Raw genomic sequence first — 17084 nt, forward strand, 5'->3', positions numbered from 1 at the left:
CACTTGCGCCTGCAGCAGCACTGTACTCTGTCACAGGTCGACAGTTATCCTCCTCTTTGTGAGCAGTCCAGCCTAAGGCCTCCACGTTCTGTGGTGAGGCGCGGACGTCCAACATCTTGTCGCCCACTCGTGACTTCGAGATTATTTTCGACAGGCGCTCACGACAGCAGCAAACGAACAGCCGAACTTCGCTGTTTAGTAAGCCATTTTTCAAAACCGCTTAAGGCAGTGCATTTCCCCATTTGCGGCCTGTAGCTTCGCCAGAACGATTCTCCATTCGTCGCTGCTGCGTTTGTTCACCAACGAAAAAAATGTTGGTAGGCATTGCCCTACATCTGAAAGATGTTGTCTGTTCAAATTTCGCGCCAGTCGCAAACGTTTACTTTACATATATGCTGTAACGGTCGTGAACGTTAGGTATCTTTGATGAACTGATGTTAGTGAAGAATGCCTTTAAGGCGACAAAGACGCCCTTACCCACACCTCACTGAGTTTCAATGAGGTCGCGTAATTCGATTACCAGAAGCTGGATGTTCCTGCAGAAAGAGTTGCTACGAATGTAACCACTGTATCTGATTGCTGGCACCGGTGGTCACGACATTGCATATTAGCAAGATCACCGGGCTCCGGACGGCCACGTGGCACAACACAGAGGGAAGAACCTCATGTCCGGCGTATGGGTCGGGCCCATCGTATTGTATCTGTAGCAGCACTTTGGGCAGAAGTTGGCACCACAGTGACACAATGAACTGTAACAAATCGGTTACTTCAGGCGGACTCCATGTAGCGCGCATTCCGCTGACCCCAAACAACCATCATCTGCTATTTTGGGGGTGTCGAGCGAGAGCTCATTGGAGGGTAGGGTGCAAGTCTGATGTCTTATCTGACGGAAGCTGGCTCTGCCCCTGTGCCAGTGATGCTTGTGAGTTGGTTAAAAGGAGGCCGGTTGAGGACCTGCGCACAACCTGTCTGCTGCTACACACACTGGACCTATACCTGGAGTTGTGGTCTGGGGTGCGATTTCATATGACAGCAGGAGCGCTGTCGTGGTTATCCCACGCACCCTGACTACAGATTTCTACATCAGTGTGGTGATTCGAGCTGCTGTGCTGCCATTCCTGAACAGCATTTCAGGGGTGTTTTCCAACAGGATAACGTTCGCCCACATACCGCTGTCGTAACCTAACATGCGCTACAGAGTCTCTACATGATGCCTCTGTCTGCTCGATCAAAAGAACTGCCTCCAACCTAGCAAATACGGGTCATCATGTGACGAGAACACCAGTGTCATCCTCACGCAGTATTTTCGTCTCCGTACTGAACGACCAAATGTATCAGGCAGATAACTCCATCCCACATACTGACAGTCATCACCTGTACAACACAATTCATGCATTTTCCCATGCTTGTATTCAGTAATCTGGTGGTTCCACCGATTATAGTACCAGCGTTGCATTTTTGCAATGGCTTGTCTCGAGCTTGATTTAACCTGTGGACTTACAAGTCATTTAAATAAGTTGTCTGCACAAATGTATTCCCGAAATTTCATTACTCTACATAAATTAGTTTTTGTGTTCTGTTGCTGCGTCATGTTCCCCCCATTCACTAAAGCTATTAAATCTGGCGGGCGGCAGTAGTTATAATGTTATGGACCACGAGTGCACGTTCTTACATGTTTGCTACGGCCATCCCTTGTAATACTGCTTCCTAGAGAGCAGAATTTTTTCACTTCTTCCACTAGTAGTGCAATTTTGTTGGTAAGCAAATGGGTTTCCTCCTTTCTACTATTCATTATCGCTTTCGGTAATTTGTTTATCTATAACCCTCACACTACCACGGATAGGTGCTTGTTTATGGCCACCTTTCGAAGATGTTACCTAGTCATGTACCTCGTATTTTAAAATTTCGAGAAACGAAAATTTAATTCTTAGTAATCGGTGTGACTCTGCACAATAAAATATTATTCATATTCTCAGGTTCTGGATCCATCTTACACATTAATTAACAAACTTGGCATTTTTAAACTTTTTTTGTCCTATGGATCCTATTTACTCAGCAGTGCCTATTTAAAAAGTATGTTATTAATTACAGTTAACAACACTTAATGAAATTTGTTTTTTATTTGATTTTTTGTGGTCGGCGTGAAGCACCTTCCTTCCCCACCCCTCCCCCTCCCCCATCCTCGTTATGAGCTGGCATCGCTGCGGTTCAGCCATATTTCGTGCGGTCCCTTCCTTTCAACAAGTTTTCCATATCTTCCTTAACACCCCATCTGTAGGGCTACGTCATCTGCGGATATTTACATTGGCTTTGGTTCCTACTGCACATTCAGTCCACTTCCCAGATTTGCTTTCACTACCTTTTTTTGGTTCTTCAACGTATAAGTCCATGGGACTCCAAAACCACAGCTACTGTTTTGAATTCCTACACGTGATTTCGTAGTGAATCTTGTTGTCTGTCCATGAATTCCTGCCCTTTTTACGAGTGGAACGTGGGAAAATTCACTGACTGCGTCTTCCGTGTCCGTTCTGACCTCTCCCGTTATTACGGTCCTTCGGCAAAATATACATTGGCAGCACAAAGCGCATTGCAATTCACTAAATCAAGATTTTCAGATCATTTTCCTCTAAATGATATCCACGGAAAGTTAATGAGAATTTTCTAACGCTCTTATTAACTGATGCGGTTGGTCAGGGGTACAGTACCACGCATGTTAGTTATTTGCAGCAGCTGTTTTAAACTTAACTCACGACGATAGCCAATATTCGTCTACTAAAGCAAAGTGTAGTGCAAGTAGATCGATATGGCGCCAGCTTTCTTTGTTCAAGCAGTAGCAGCTAGTATAAAAAATAAGCTTTTGGCAAATGGGCAGGCCAAGTTCGATTAGAAGTACGCCCTCGGCAACCTAGAATGAAATACATTATTTCTAAATAGGAGGCGGTTTAGAGATAGTCTTTGACGGACAAACTGTATCAACTTCTAGGGTTCATCTTTTTAAGTTAACAGTTGCGATACACTGAGATATGAACTCCATATCTCACCGTTTGATATGTTTATGTGGCGAGAGGCTAATGTTAGTATTTCTCATGCTCCGATATGAGCCGGATGTTTCTCAGACGGCTGATGCAATGAATCTCAGCGTTTGACTTACGTAAGCGAAACGCGGCTATCTCACGAGGGCTCTGAACCATACCATGCGGTGATCACGCCTCCTTATCACGAAATGGTTAGGTTCTCTCAACTTCATGACTGATGATGAAAAACGTTTCATCATTATTTTTCCGTAACAGCGCTCGTTTGAACACTACACACTTCATTGCAAAGTAACTTGATTTTAATGTTTTATGAGCTAAGGATACATTGCACATCGTACTATTGTCAACGTAATTACAAAATGGAGAGTGTGCTGACAAAGAAATTAATGGGATTTTGTAGACCCTCTCCTATACATGATATCGAAACTACAATTAACTCTGTTCATCGATTCGCCAAATGCAAATACCGCAGAACGACTAAAATACGTACGGGAAGCTTAATCGAAAGCTCCGATAAACTGGGCAATTCTTGGAAAGTTTTTTATTTTTCTTGCAGTGCCGAGTTTTCTCGGCAGATTTCAGATAATCGAGGCATAACTTCATTACGTGATTCGAGCTAACGTGCCTCGTGATGACAATAAAAAGGAGCATTACTGAACACTATGTATGGAAATAGCTCGAATTGTGCAGAGATTATAGAAGGAACCGATCACATCCCTTCTGGAATTCACTAGACGTGAGTTACGAAAACGCAGAAAACCTACATTAATGAGGCTGGACCATGTTTTGAAACTTCGTACAATATCTTAATCAGTGTATTACTCTGAGCATTCCGGTGACAGATACAATCGTAATAGTAGTGGCAGCAGTAGTTTTATTGGTCTGATCTTTCCATAGGGGTTTTTACATGTGGTGCTACCGTTTAAGGGCAAGCAGAAAAAAGCGTAGTTCATATATATATGCATTTACATACTTACATATCTAGTTTGACAATGGTCGGACAGATTGTTGGCTTTGGCTTTACAGCAGGAACAATCCTGGCATTTGCCCAAAACAATTTAAGGAAACCACGAAAAACCTAAATGAGGACGGGCGGATGAAGACTGGAGATTCCAGCCTCCCGAATACACTTAGTGCTGCTTCATTCGGTTCATCGCTAGTGTTCCTGTTCTTTTCGTTTTCCCGTATGAAGTGCACGTTAATTCGCTCCATCTCAATTTCTTCTGATCTTTCAAAATTGTTCAGTTGGCTCTAAGCACTATGGGACTTAACATCTGAGTTCATCAGTACCCTAGACTTAGAAGTACTTAAACCTAACTAACCGAAGGACGTCACACATATAAGTGCACTTGGCAGGATTCGAACCTGCGTCCGTACCAGCAGCGCGGTTCCGGACTGAAACGCCTTGAACCACTCGGCCACAGCGGCCGGCTTCTGATCTTCCACCTTCTCCAATACTCTTTTATTCTCACACTTTGCAATTTTCTTCGCTGTTCTGTCGATGACGATTTTGTCCTTGATCTAGTTCGGACTTCGAAACATGTTAAAACACGAATTTTGTTTGTGTTGTGTCTAGACAAGACAGCCTAGACATAATGAGAGGAAGCCGAAAGGCACGCGCTTAATCTCCCGCAGGCTGGCGTGAGGTCTGAAACAGGATACGTAATGAATGCTATAAAGAAAAGTACGTAGCTTCTGGAATACTTAACTTTAATCCACATTTGTAGAACATCGCTCTTGATGATACATTAATAGAATCTCTATTGAATACGGCGCCTTGCTAGGTCGTAGCAAATGTAGCTGAAGGCTATGCTAACTATCGTCTCGGCAAATGAGAGCGTATTTGTCAGTAATCCATCTCAGGCAAAGTCGGCTGTACAACTGGGGCGAGTGCCAGGACGTCTCTCTAGACCTGCCGTGTGGTGGCGCTCTGTCTGCTATCACTGACAGTGGCGACACGCGGGTCCGACGTATACTACCGGACCGCGGCCGATTTAAAAGCGACCACCTAGCAAGTGTGGTGTCTGGCGGTGACACCACAGTTTGAAAATCCACTTGTTGTATATCTTCGGCTCCTGTATTCCGATTTCTTCCTTTTGTTCCAGTTGGATTCACCATACTTTTGTTCTGTTCTTCATGAGAAAATGTGTTATTTACGGTGCCAACATCGCCTGGTCCATTCTAAAGATGTTTCCGAAGAAAACGCTTCTTCATTTCTTAATGTCCGAGGTTCTCTCTGTCTTGTCTCGGTCGTCTACTAAAATGAATATCTTCTATTCGCCGAGACTCCAACAGCCTCCTGGGAATCTTCAGTTCCACCAGTTCTAATCTCTTATGTACTCCTGTTCTTACTGCACACAACGCCTCAGGGCACATCACTGTCGTGTACTGTCCAAATTTTGCATTGCACGACACATTATTGTTATTGCAGATGTTCATTATATGCCTCCGTACAAGCCCTAATTTCTCTTACCTTGTCTTCGTGGTCCTTACCCGAAATTGCTACAGCAGAATTGTGCTTCAACCGCAAATTCCGGTTCTCTGAATCTGTCTCATAATCTAACACTACACACACCATCAGCTTACATCAGGAGAACACCGACGATGTTTGGTTTACGTTTTGTTTACCACGAATTCCTATTTCCTTTCTAAAAAACTGAGAATCCCTCCATAGTGAGTGAGAATTTGAGCTCAGACAGTAGAAAAAAGTGTTATTATTATGCTATACATTGCAGAGCTTTGTAAGGTTTTCCAGAGAAAGAAAAACGAGAGTAAGAAATTATTATAGCGCTAAAGTGTGGAGTGGCATATATTTTTTAATTACTTGTGCTACATACATCATAAAATTCCTACTCTGTGTTGGAGAGTTGGATATGAAATATGGAAGTACCTTCGCTACTGTCTTCGCCGCCGAACTGAAGAAATTTTCGAGGATAGATACGGTGTTAATCGATATTACAATTATTTCTATGTATGTGGGCTGAATCTGAGATGTCGATTTTAGAAGACAAAGATGCACTAGGCATACAACAGTGATGAGCAGAGATAGATAATGGAACCTGTGTGCCCTCGAGAGCTGAGACGCCGGCCTCTCCACTACATTTAATGTCCCGTGTTGTACCTCACTTTAGTATCTGACTACCGCAGACAATAAGCAGCATAAAGTACGACTGTTGATTAACAGAAAGTGTACCAGCTTGCTCTGTACAGCAGTCTGTGAAGCAACCTGCGGTGACTCAGCTTCCGGCAGTCAAGGCTCTTTGTGTGCCTACTTCTGTATCTGTTCATTGAAGAACTGACAAATATAATCGTTGTCTCCAAGATGCATCTAAGTGAAAGTACACACAAAGTCAAAATGCAGAGTCTTTAGCTCTCCTGCGACTAAGCGTCAGAATGCAGCTGCGGTGCGACAACTACGTGACACATAGTTCCTGCTGCCACCGCATCAGACTGCCGGACACAACTCATTCCTACTCAGGTGTATTGTGACCATTTTAGCACATGAAATGCACTGCGTTATAATTTTTCTACGTTAAACAACGGACTTCCCGTTTTACTGGGCTTACACCAGAAGTTTTTCTCATGGAACAGAACTGCTTTCAAAATTATTACAATATCCTTTCAAATAAATTTGTACATTTGCTATACATTTGATCAATGTTTTTGTCTAATCTATGTAGGTATACAACACCCTCTTTTTGGTGTACAACCTTAGGCTGTTGACAAGGAACCTCGACGAACCATGGCTTGTAGAACATTCTTTTGCAGGTATAGGTTGTCGACTGTTCTCCCAATGAGGTCGTATCGCTAGTCACTGGAAAGAGTTTTCCTTTTATCAGATTTGCCTCTCTGTTACTTGAGATGCTACTGTAAAATGAACACAGAGTATTTATGGGTGCTACACCCAATACATTTGTTCAAGAGTCAAAGGACTAGCTCCTTGACTCTCCTTTTCTTTTACATGTACGTGACTTCTAGTGTAGAGAATCAACTCCTGCTTTAGTGTTGAATAAAACTATATATAACTTCTATTTACATCCACCTTCTACTGTGGCGGTGTTGTGCAAATAATTGAGCCATATGACATCATCTTTTCGGGAATGTAGATTTGGAAGCCTTTCTTCTTGTCGAATATTCTTGTTTTGTTTCAAGGTTTCCAATCCTGTAATCCTTTCCCGCAATAGTTCTTCAAGTAAGGAAATATTTGTTAAAAATTATCCGTTGTGCTCTTTGCTTTCATTCCAATCCTTTTGACAATGCGTGTAGTAGAAGTAACAGTGGCTTGTTTTGTCTGAGAAGGGTCGAAAAATTCACTCATCTCATCAGGCGTAATGCTATGCCAAATATTTTATTGATACTAATAGTGCGTCAACCACTTAAATTATTACAATGTACGATTTCCTCTAACTTTCTTTGCGCGATAATCCCACACGTTCTCTGAGTCACGGTTACACTACCTGTTACTGGATGAGTTGCAAGTTGCCTGTCATTCTGTAGGACTTTTCGAATTTTGCTACATGCTGGTAGTGTTTTACTCGTCTGAGTTCCATTGCGGCCAAAAAAGAAATCAGCGCCGTTGTCTTTGCTTGAAATGCTAGAAACGAGAATGTACGGTCATACTCAAAAGTATCCGAACGACCTGAATTGCATTTCGCCGGATTCGCATGCAACCCACATAACGCAGCTGTCTAGCACGTCCTCTAATCGCTCCTTGGTACAGTCGTTTGACTATTGAAAATGGTTCCAACAAGTCACCACTAGAAGACACTGCTCTGTATCGCAATAACTCAAGATGTAAAGTAATACTACGATACTACAAATATCAGGAAACACCTTATCACAGATAAGACTGTCCTTAAGGATTGTAAGCTCACATTTATTACAATAAATGACATACCTGAAATGTTACCACTCTTATTATCACGTCAGATAGGTAATTCACGTAGTAAGTTCGCCGTATTCATGATTTCCTCTTCAAAGTAACATACCGTACTTATTATTTAACACAAAATGACATTAAAAATTTAAGTTATTCACGATCAGCTAGTTGAGAATATGTATGACCTTCAAATGACACGACGAACCGTCTCGTTCTGCATATGGATTCAAACCCAGGTCATGCAGACTAAGCAAAGATTTCGTGACTGACGGAAACTAACAGCCATTCCTGATTAGGCATACAGAGAGTGATATACCTCGATTTTAGACAGTATCAATTAGCAAATACCAACTTCAAATTACATAACGCAAACATTTTTAACGGGCGCGAATTCTTACCCAGCACCTGTTGTCCCTGTTAACGAACTACGAGGGATGTTAAATATTGTTCTTAACAAGTAACTTACTTGAAGTACCGTGAGGTAAATCTTTGTGTTGAACAGGGATTCGAACCCAGAACCTAATGAGATAGATATCGAAGCACAATCAACTGTGACATATCGCATTTTCTTGGCAGTAGCTAGTTGTTTTAACTGAAATGACGAGACGAAACATTAATTTTTTCCTTCCCAGGACTCCAACCCGACATCTATCGCTGTTATATTCTAGAGAAAACGAAAGTTAAATATGGGTTTGTTGCACCAGCAGCGACATGTGAGCATGTTTGAACTAGAAATAATATGACGAAGAGTTCAGTGCTGATTGGGAATAGAGCTCCACACATATCGTTGTTGACTACACACAAAGAGACGCCAGCTACCAAATTTTTCTCAACCAGCAGCTCGTATTAACATCTTGAACTTACGTAACTGACACCTACACAGAACTGCCAACAGTGTAGGATGCAGAAATTTAAATAGGAAGTGCTCCTTTCCACTTGAGCTATTGAACGCTATCTGTTTGTTGAAAACGTCGTGCAGTGCAAAAGAAAAGGTATAACTGTTTGTCTCTCATAAGTATTGACGTGGCCATATGCATTATCCCACAGCGCTGTGGAATGCAGAAGTTCTGGAGGTATTGTTCTTCACTTCTGGAGCTGTTATAACTACGTGTCAGCTAGTAGCGTAATGCTACGTATTGCGCGCGGTAGATAAGATGTCTCGAGTTCGAGTACATTCACTGCTATATTTTTTTTAAAACGCAGTTCTGCCGTCTGCTAAAGTTATCAATCTAATGGAACTTGTAACATAATTCTCTTCACTTCTCAACCCAAAATAGTCGCATGTGGGAAAAGAGCTAACCTCTGCGACATTTTATTCTTTTCAGGTTTAATAGACAACCAGGCAGCAGACGCATCTCGAAACCTTTGTATTATGTATGGGGAGAGCGCATCGTGCCAAAATACGTCGGAAAAGTATCTTCTATATTAGCTGTCGTCTGGTAGTGGCATTTTATTCTTCTTCAAACCTTGTTGGACAGCTTTAACTCAGAACAAGTTTTCTACATGCATGTAATCAATAAACTGCATGTGCATTTTCAGACTGTTATAGATAACATCAGAGAATTCGCATATATCGTTGATTATTAATTTCTCTCTCATGTTTACTATTGTTTTAACAACAATAAAGGAAGCCTTCGGAAAACTGTGAGCTGTATTGTAAGCAATGTAATAAAACTACCCACAATAACATTACGACGAAAGTCTGTTTTTGTAAAACAGAGTATCTGTACACGAGCATGATCTATCGACACGATTTTGATTGGGTCTGTGTTTAATTGGTATGCTGTGTCATACTCAAGAGGTATGCAAATGTGGCATTTCATAAATAAAGTTCTGTATTCCTAGAAACCCAAAATCTGCTGTCAGCAGCGGAAAGAGGCGTTACCTGTTGTGCAGCATTGTAAGTTTTTCACCATTGCACTATGAGCCGAAAGTATTTTCTTGCGATTTCCTTATCGATGTTTGATCTGACTGCTTGTAGCTCTTTCACAGAAGGGATAAAAACGCTACACTCAGTGAGACTGGAACTGCGAACCATAACAGACGCTTTTTCACAGGTCAGGACGTTACGACAGAACTGGCGGAGAAGCAAGTGGCTTAGCTTCCTCTTACGAGACCAGTAGTGGCTAGAACTCGTAAACCGCTATTCGAAGGACGAGAATAGTTGCGATTTCCACGTGCAACGACTTTCCTGGGCTGAAAACCGTAAATTTACAAATTTTTGCCACACCTCAAGCAATAATAACTCAGATTATTCAATGAAAATAACAGGTAAAATCAAGTGAACATTGAGGCTTAATTCCGTGCACAGCTGGAAGTAAGTCGTCGATCACAAAGTTGCCAAACAAACATTGCCTTGTTGCCAAATCTCAGTTACAATACCAGCAGGAAGAAGATGAACCGATGTGATCTTATAGCGGCCTGGGAAGTGACCATAGCTGGTGTCTCCAAGTCGCGGCTGCTACGGCCTGGAATACGTAATGCGTCTGATTCGCATATCTGTAACTAGGTTTAGGGACTGGAGCGTAGTTACTAATAATACTCAGAACTGACTGCAAACTAAGCATCATAAATAAGCAACTCTCATAGTTATTTTTATATTTCTTTCGTAAGTGTACTCAAAACTAAGAAACTCATTCACAGACGTTTTCGGGCCTCGCCGATGGTCGAGCACAACAAACAAATAAAAATTTAAAAAATGTGTGTAAGTGTGTGTGTGTGTGTGTGTGTGTGTGTGTGTGTGACAGAGAGAGAGATAAAAATCAAAAAGAATGAGAGAGAGAGAGAGTGAGTAAAAAATTGTAAAGAAATTGAATCATGGAATCAAAGAAACCATTAATTAAAATGACACGTTCCACATCTTTAAGAAATATCGTATTCATGATCTATGAAACAAGAATTAATCTCTTCTGGTAAACCTTCCGGGATGTAAGGTCGTGGTCCATGAAACTCTTCAGCTCCTAACGTTTCGTCCAGCGCAGCTCTGGACGAAACGTTAGGAGCTGAAGAGTTGTATGGACCACGACCTTACATCCCGGAAGGTTTACCAGAAGGTGTATCATCCGGTCGTGAAAGCTTTCATACTAAGAATTAATCTAATGTAATATAATCTAATCATATCATATTGATGACTAGCCATGAAGAGTCATGAATTACCGAAATTTTTGCTAATACCAGTAACCAAATCTAAACTTGAAAATAAAAGACGACAGTTTTTGTGATAAACCGGGAATTCTATCAAGACCCTTTCGTCCCTGTCAGCTAATCACGAAAGATGTCTGATAAACCTCTATTCTGAAGTAACAAAGTGTGCATGCATTTAAAGATGAAATGCATGATGTGAAGTTCTGTGACAGAGATACGAACCCAACACGGTTCTTTCCCTGTCTACGGAATCCTTTTCATGTTAATATCAAACATCAGCAATTACTCGTAGATTACATTAAAACTAAAGTAATTGATGAAGACGTTACTTGATAACAAAAACGCGCTGCCTTTCTTCATTTACTTGCGCCTAGAAATGGCTATCGAGTACTGCCGAACCAAAAGGCAACAGATCTTACTGCCTTCTGATATACGTCGCTGTCAGTTCTTCCATATGATTTGGTCGATATGACCTGTTTCAAGTTGTGTATGACAGACAATGTTTTAGAAAATCAATTGTTTTCCTTTGCAATAAGCAGAAAGATTTTCATTCTAAGTTATCCAAGTACAAAGTTTTCGCATTATTAGTTCAAATTTAATGTTCGCTTCTATAATGTGGGAGAGTATTTCACAGTTGCAAAACTCGCATCCGAATCATTGACCTTACACTTAGTCGCTGACCATAAATTCTAGCTCAGAGTGGCACCAGTTTAAGTAACCTAATGCAGCGAAGACTGTTGGCCAGTGCTCTTTCTCACCGGAAAATACACAATTCACTCATTGGGCTCCATAAGTACACTGTAACAGTAATTTCTGTGTGTATGGAATGCATACGGATTAGAATTTAGTGGTGCTCTCTCTTCCACTTCTGTATACAATATGCCTGACCTAAACGGGTCCTTTATCATTACAGGTCCTGGGCAGTGCAATATCATACTGACAACAGTAATGTGCTTATACTGACAACCTGACGGTTCGTTTTACCTGATTTTGTAATCATTTAAATAAAAAAACATGACCTTCCCGTGGGAGACATTTCGTCCCTCTTTTTCTTCTGTGAAATTTGTCTGTAAGGTTTTTGCCGTCCAGCCAGCGAAATGCGTAAGAGGAAGCTAAGCCACATGCTTCTCCGCCAGCTCTGTCGTAACGTCCTGACCTGTGAAAAAGCGTCTGTTATGGTTCGCAGTTCCAGTCTCACTGAGTGTAGCGTTTTTATCCCTTCTGTGAAAGAGCTACAAGCAGTCAGATCAAACATCGATAAGAAAATACTTTCGGCTCATAGTGCAATGGTGAAAAACTTACAATGCTGCACAACAGGTAACGCCTCTTTCCGCTGCTGACAGCAGATTTTGGGTTTCTAGGAATACAGAACTTTATTTATGAAATGCCACATTTGCATACCTCTTGAGTATGACACAGCATACCAATTAAACACAGACTCAATCAAAATCGTGTCGATAGAGGCACGCTCGTGTACAGATACTCTGTTTTATAAAAACAGACTTTCGTCGTAATGTTACTGTGGGTACTTTTATTACATTGCTTATAATACAGCTCATAATTTTCCTAAGGCTTCCTTTATTGTTGTTAAAACAATAGTAAACATGAGAGAGAAATTAATAATCAACGATATATGCGAATTCTCTGATGTTATCTATAACAGTCTGAAAATGCACGTGCAGTTTATTGATTACATGCATGTAGAAAACTTGTTCTGAGTTAAAGCTGTCCAACAATGAAGAAGAATAAAATGCCACTACCAGACGACAGCTAATATAGAAGATACTTTTCCGACGTATTTTGGCACGATGCGCTCTCCCCATACATAATACAAAGGTTTCGAGATGCGTCTGCTGCCTGGTTGTCTATTAAACCTGAAAAGAATAAAATGTCGCAGAGGTTAGCTCTTTTCCCACATGCGACTATTTTGGGTTGAGAAGTGAAGAGAATTATGTTACAAGTTCCATTAGATTGATAACGTTAGCAGACGGCAGAACTGCGTTTTAAAAAAAATATAGCAGTGAATGTACTCGAACTCGAGACATCTTATCTACCGCGCGCAATACGTAGCATTACGCTACTAGCTGACACGTAGTTATAACAGCTCCAGAAGTGAAGAACAATACCTCCAGAACTTCTGCATTCCACAGCGCTGTGGGATAATGCATATGGCCACGTCAATACTTATGAGAGACAAACAGTTATACCTTTTCTTTTGCACTGCACGACGTTTTCAACAAACAGATAGCGTTCAATAGCTCAAGTGGAAAGGAGCACTTCCTATTTAAATTTCTGCATCCTACACTGTTGGCAGTTCTGTGTAGGTGTCAGTTACGTAAGTTCAAGATGTTAATACGAGCTGCTGGTTGAGAAAAATTTGGTAGCTGGCGTCTCTTTGTGTGTAGTCAACAACAATATGTGTGGAGCTCTATTCCCAATCAGCACTGAACTCTTCGTCATATTATTTCTAGTTCAAACATGCTCACATGTCGCTGCTGGTGCAACAAACCCATATTTAACTTTCGTTTTCTCTAGAATATAACAGCGATAGATGTCGCGTTGGAGTCCTGGGAAGGAAAAAATTAATGTTTCGTCTCGTCATTTCAGTTAAAACAACTAGCTACTGCCAAGAAAATGCGATATGTCACAGTTGATTGTGCTTCGATATCTATCTCATTAGGTTCTGGGTTCGAATCCCTGTTCAACACAAAGATTTACCTCACGGTACTTCAAGTACGTTACTTGTTAAGAACAATATTTAACATCCCTCGTAGTTCGTTAACAGGGACAACAGGTGCTAGGTAAGAATTCGCGTCCGTTAAAAATGTTTGCGTTATGTAATTTGAAGTTGGTATTTGCTAATTGATACTGTCTAAAATCGAGGTATATCACTCTCTGTATGCCTAATCAGGAATGGCTGTTAGTTTCCGTCAGTCACGAAATCTTTGCTTAGTCTGCATGACCTGGGTTTGAATCCATATGCAGAACGAGACGGTTCGTCGTGTCATTTGAAGGTCATACATATTCTCAACTAGCTGATCGTGAATAACTTAAATTTTTAATGTCATTTTGTGTTAAATAATAAGTACGGTATGTTACTTTGAAGAGGAAATCATGAATACGGCGAACTTACTACGTGAATTACCTATCTGACGTGATAATGAGAGTGGTAACATTTCAGGTATGTCATTTATTGTAATAAATGTGAGCTTACAATCCTTAAGGACAGTCTTATCTGTGATAAGGTGTTTCCTGATATTTGTAGTATCGTAGTATTACTTTACATCTTGAGTTATTGCGATACAGAGCAGTGTTTTCTAGTGGTGACTTGTTGGAACCTTTTTTCAATAGTCAAACGACTGTACCAAGGAGCGATTAGAGAACGTGCTAGACAGCTGCGTTATGTGGGTTGCATGCGAATCCGGCGAAATGCAATTCAGGTCGTTCGGATACTTTTGAGCACGAGTGAACATCCTCCGGACCATCAGTGCCTGAATAACTGTCGTCTTTCTGATGGAATAGAACTTCATCTTCAAGATATTCGGGAACTTTTCATTTATAAAGTCTTATCATTTTGCCGACTGCAGATGATTTGCATCAAACAAATAATATAGAATTGATGCTGTAACTGAAGGACAAAAATATCTTGCATAATTATTCTGTTCATGGAACTAATGAATAACTGAAACAACTTACTTTCCAAATGAACACTCAATTGTAGCTTTGGTAGTACTCCAGACTTTTGAAGAATGATTTTAGGTGTACCAAACCGTCAATTATTGTGAATAATCTTACCAACATGACCCTCATTCGCACCAAAGATAGAAAATAATATGAAAGATAGACTTTTTCGTAATGGGTATAAATACCTCTGCGATTCGTTAGAAGAGTAATATTACACAATTCATGATTTTGTTCACAGCTACAGTTCAGGACGAGAAAATATTTCACCAAAGATAAAAAATCAGTCACCAGCTACAGAAGAAAACCTGTACGTCGTTCACTTTACCCCTTTAGGAAGTTTAAACTGTCATCTCCAGAAGTGACATCGGGTCAAAGAAGATTCGAACAGTAGTGTCCTACAAAGAATTGACAAAAAATTCAATGCAAAACAAGCATGTTAAAATAAACGTACAAAGATTGAACAGCAGAAGTAAAGTATGTTTGTTGAAATAAAAGCAAAATAGTCAAGCTTAAGACCCACAACATACCTTTACTGTAGAGTCAATAAAATAAGAGTGACATCGCTAAAAATATATGATATGTACGACGAGTACCAAATGCTGCTTTTAGCAATGTCTCTATGCTTTATTGATTCTGTAGTAAACGTATGTTGTGGTTCTTCAGCTTAACCATTTTACGTCTGTTATAAACAAATTTGTTCTACTTCTGCTGTTCAACCTTCGTGCATTTATTTTAACATGCTTGCTTTATATATGTATTTTTGCCGATCCTTTATAGAACACTACTATCCGATTCTTATTTTGACGTGGCCTTCCAAAGACTGTAGCCAATTTCAGTTCTGCAGATGACAGTTTACACTCTCGAAAGCGGTAAAATGAACCAAATAAAGGTTTCCTTGTGCAGCTGCCAAGTGACTATTTATCTCTGGTGTATTACACAATTAATATAGAAAAATAAACTGTTGTTGTTGTTGTGGTCATCAGTCCTGAGACTGGTTTGATGCAGCTCTCCATGCTACTCTATCCTGTACAAGCTCCTTCATCTCCCAGTACCTACTGCAACCTACATCCTTCTGAATCTGCTTATTGTATTCATCTCTTGGTCTCCCTCTACGATTTTTACCCTCCACGCTGCCCTCCAATACTACATTTGTGATCCCTTGGTGCCTCAGGACATGTCCTACCAACCGATCCCTTCTTCTAGTCAAGTTGTGCCACAAACTTCTCTTCTCCCCAATCCTATTCAATACCTCCTCATAAGTTACGTGATCTACCCACCTTATCTTCAACATTTTTCTGTAGCACCACATTTCGAAAGCTTCTATTCTCTTCTTGTCCAAACTGGTTATCGTCCATGTTTCACTTCCATACATGGCTACACTCCATTCAAATACTTTCAGAAACGACTTCCTGACACTTAAATCTATACTCGATGTTAACAAATTTCTCTTCTTCAGAAACGCTTTCCTTCCCATTGCCAGTCTACATTTTATATCCTCTCTACTTCGACCATCATCAGTTATTTTGCTCCCCAAATAGCAAAACTCCTTCACTACTTTAAGTGTCTCAATTCTAAATCAAATTCCCTCAGCATCACCTGACTTAATTCGACTACATTCCATTATCCTCGTTTTACTTTTGTTGATGTTCATCTTATATCCTCCTTTCAAGACACTGTCCATTCCGTTCAACTGCTCTTCCAAGTCCTTTGCCGTCTCTAACAGAATTAAAATGTCATCGGCGAACCTCAAAGATTTTATTTCTTCTCCCTGGATTTTAATACCTACTCCAAATTTTTCGTTTGTTTCCTTTACTGCTTGCTCAATATACAGATTGAATAACAAAATAAACTACTGGCCATAAAAAATGATACACCAAGAAGGAATGCAGATGATAAACGAGTATTCATTGGACAAATATATTATAGTAGAACTGACATGTGATTACGTTTTCACGCAATTTGGGCGCATGGATCCTGAGAAATCAGTACCCAGAAGAACCACCTCTCGCCGTAATAACGGCCTTGATACGCCTGGGCATTGAGTCAAACAGAGCTTGGATGGCGTGTACAGGTACAGCTGCCCATGCAGCTTCAACACGATACCACGGTTCATCAAGAGTAGTGACTGGCGTATTGTGACGAGCCAGTTGCTCGGCGACCATTGACCAGACGTTTACAGTTGGTGAGAGATCTGGAAGAATGTGCTGGCCAGGGCAGCAGTCGAACATTTTCTGTATCCAGAAAGGCTCGTACACGACCTGCATCATGCGGTCGTGCGTTATCCTGCTGAAAAGTAGGGTTTCGCAGGAATCGAATGAAGGGTAGAGTAACACATCTGAAAT

The sequence above is a fragment of the Schistocerca nitens genome, unplaced genomic scaffold, assembly GCF_023898315.1.
Source record: "Schistocerca nitens isolate TAMUIC-IGC-003100 unplaced genomic scaffold, iqSchNite1.1 HiC_scaffold_363, whole genome shotgun sequence".
Classification (NCBI taxonomy): Eukaryota; Metazoa; Arthropoda; class Insecta; order Orthoptera; family Acrididae; genus Schistocerca; species Schistocerca nitens.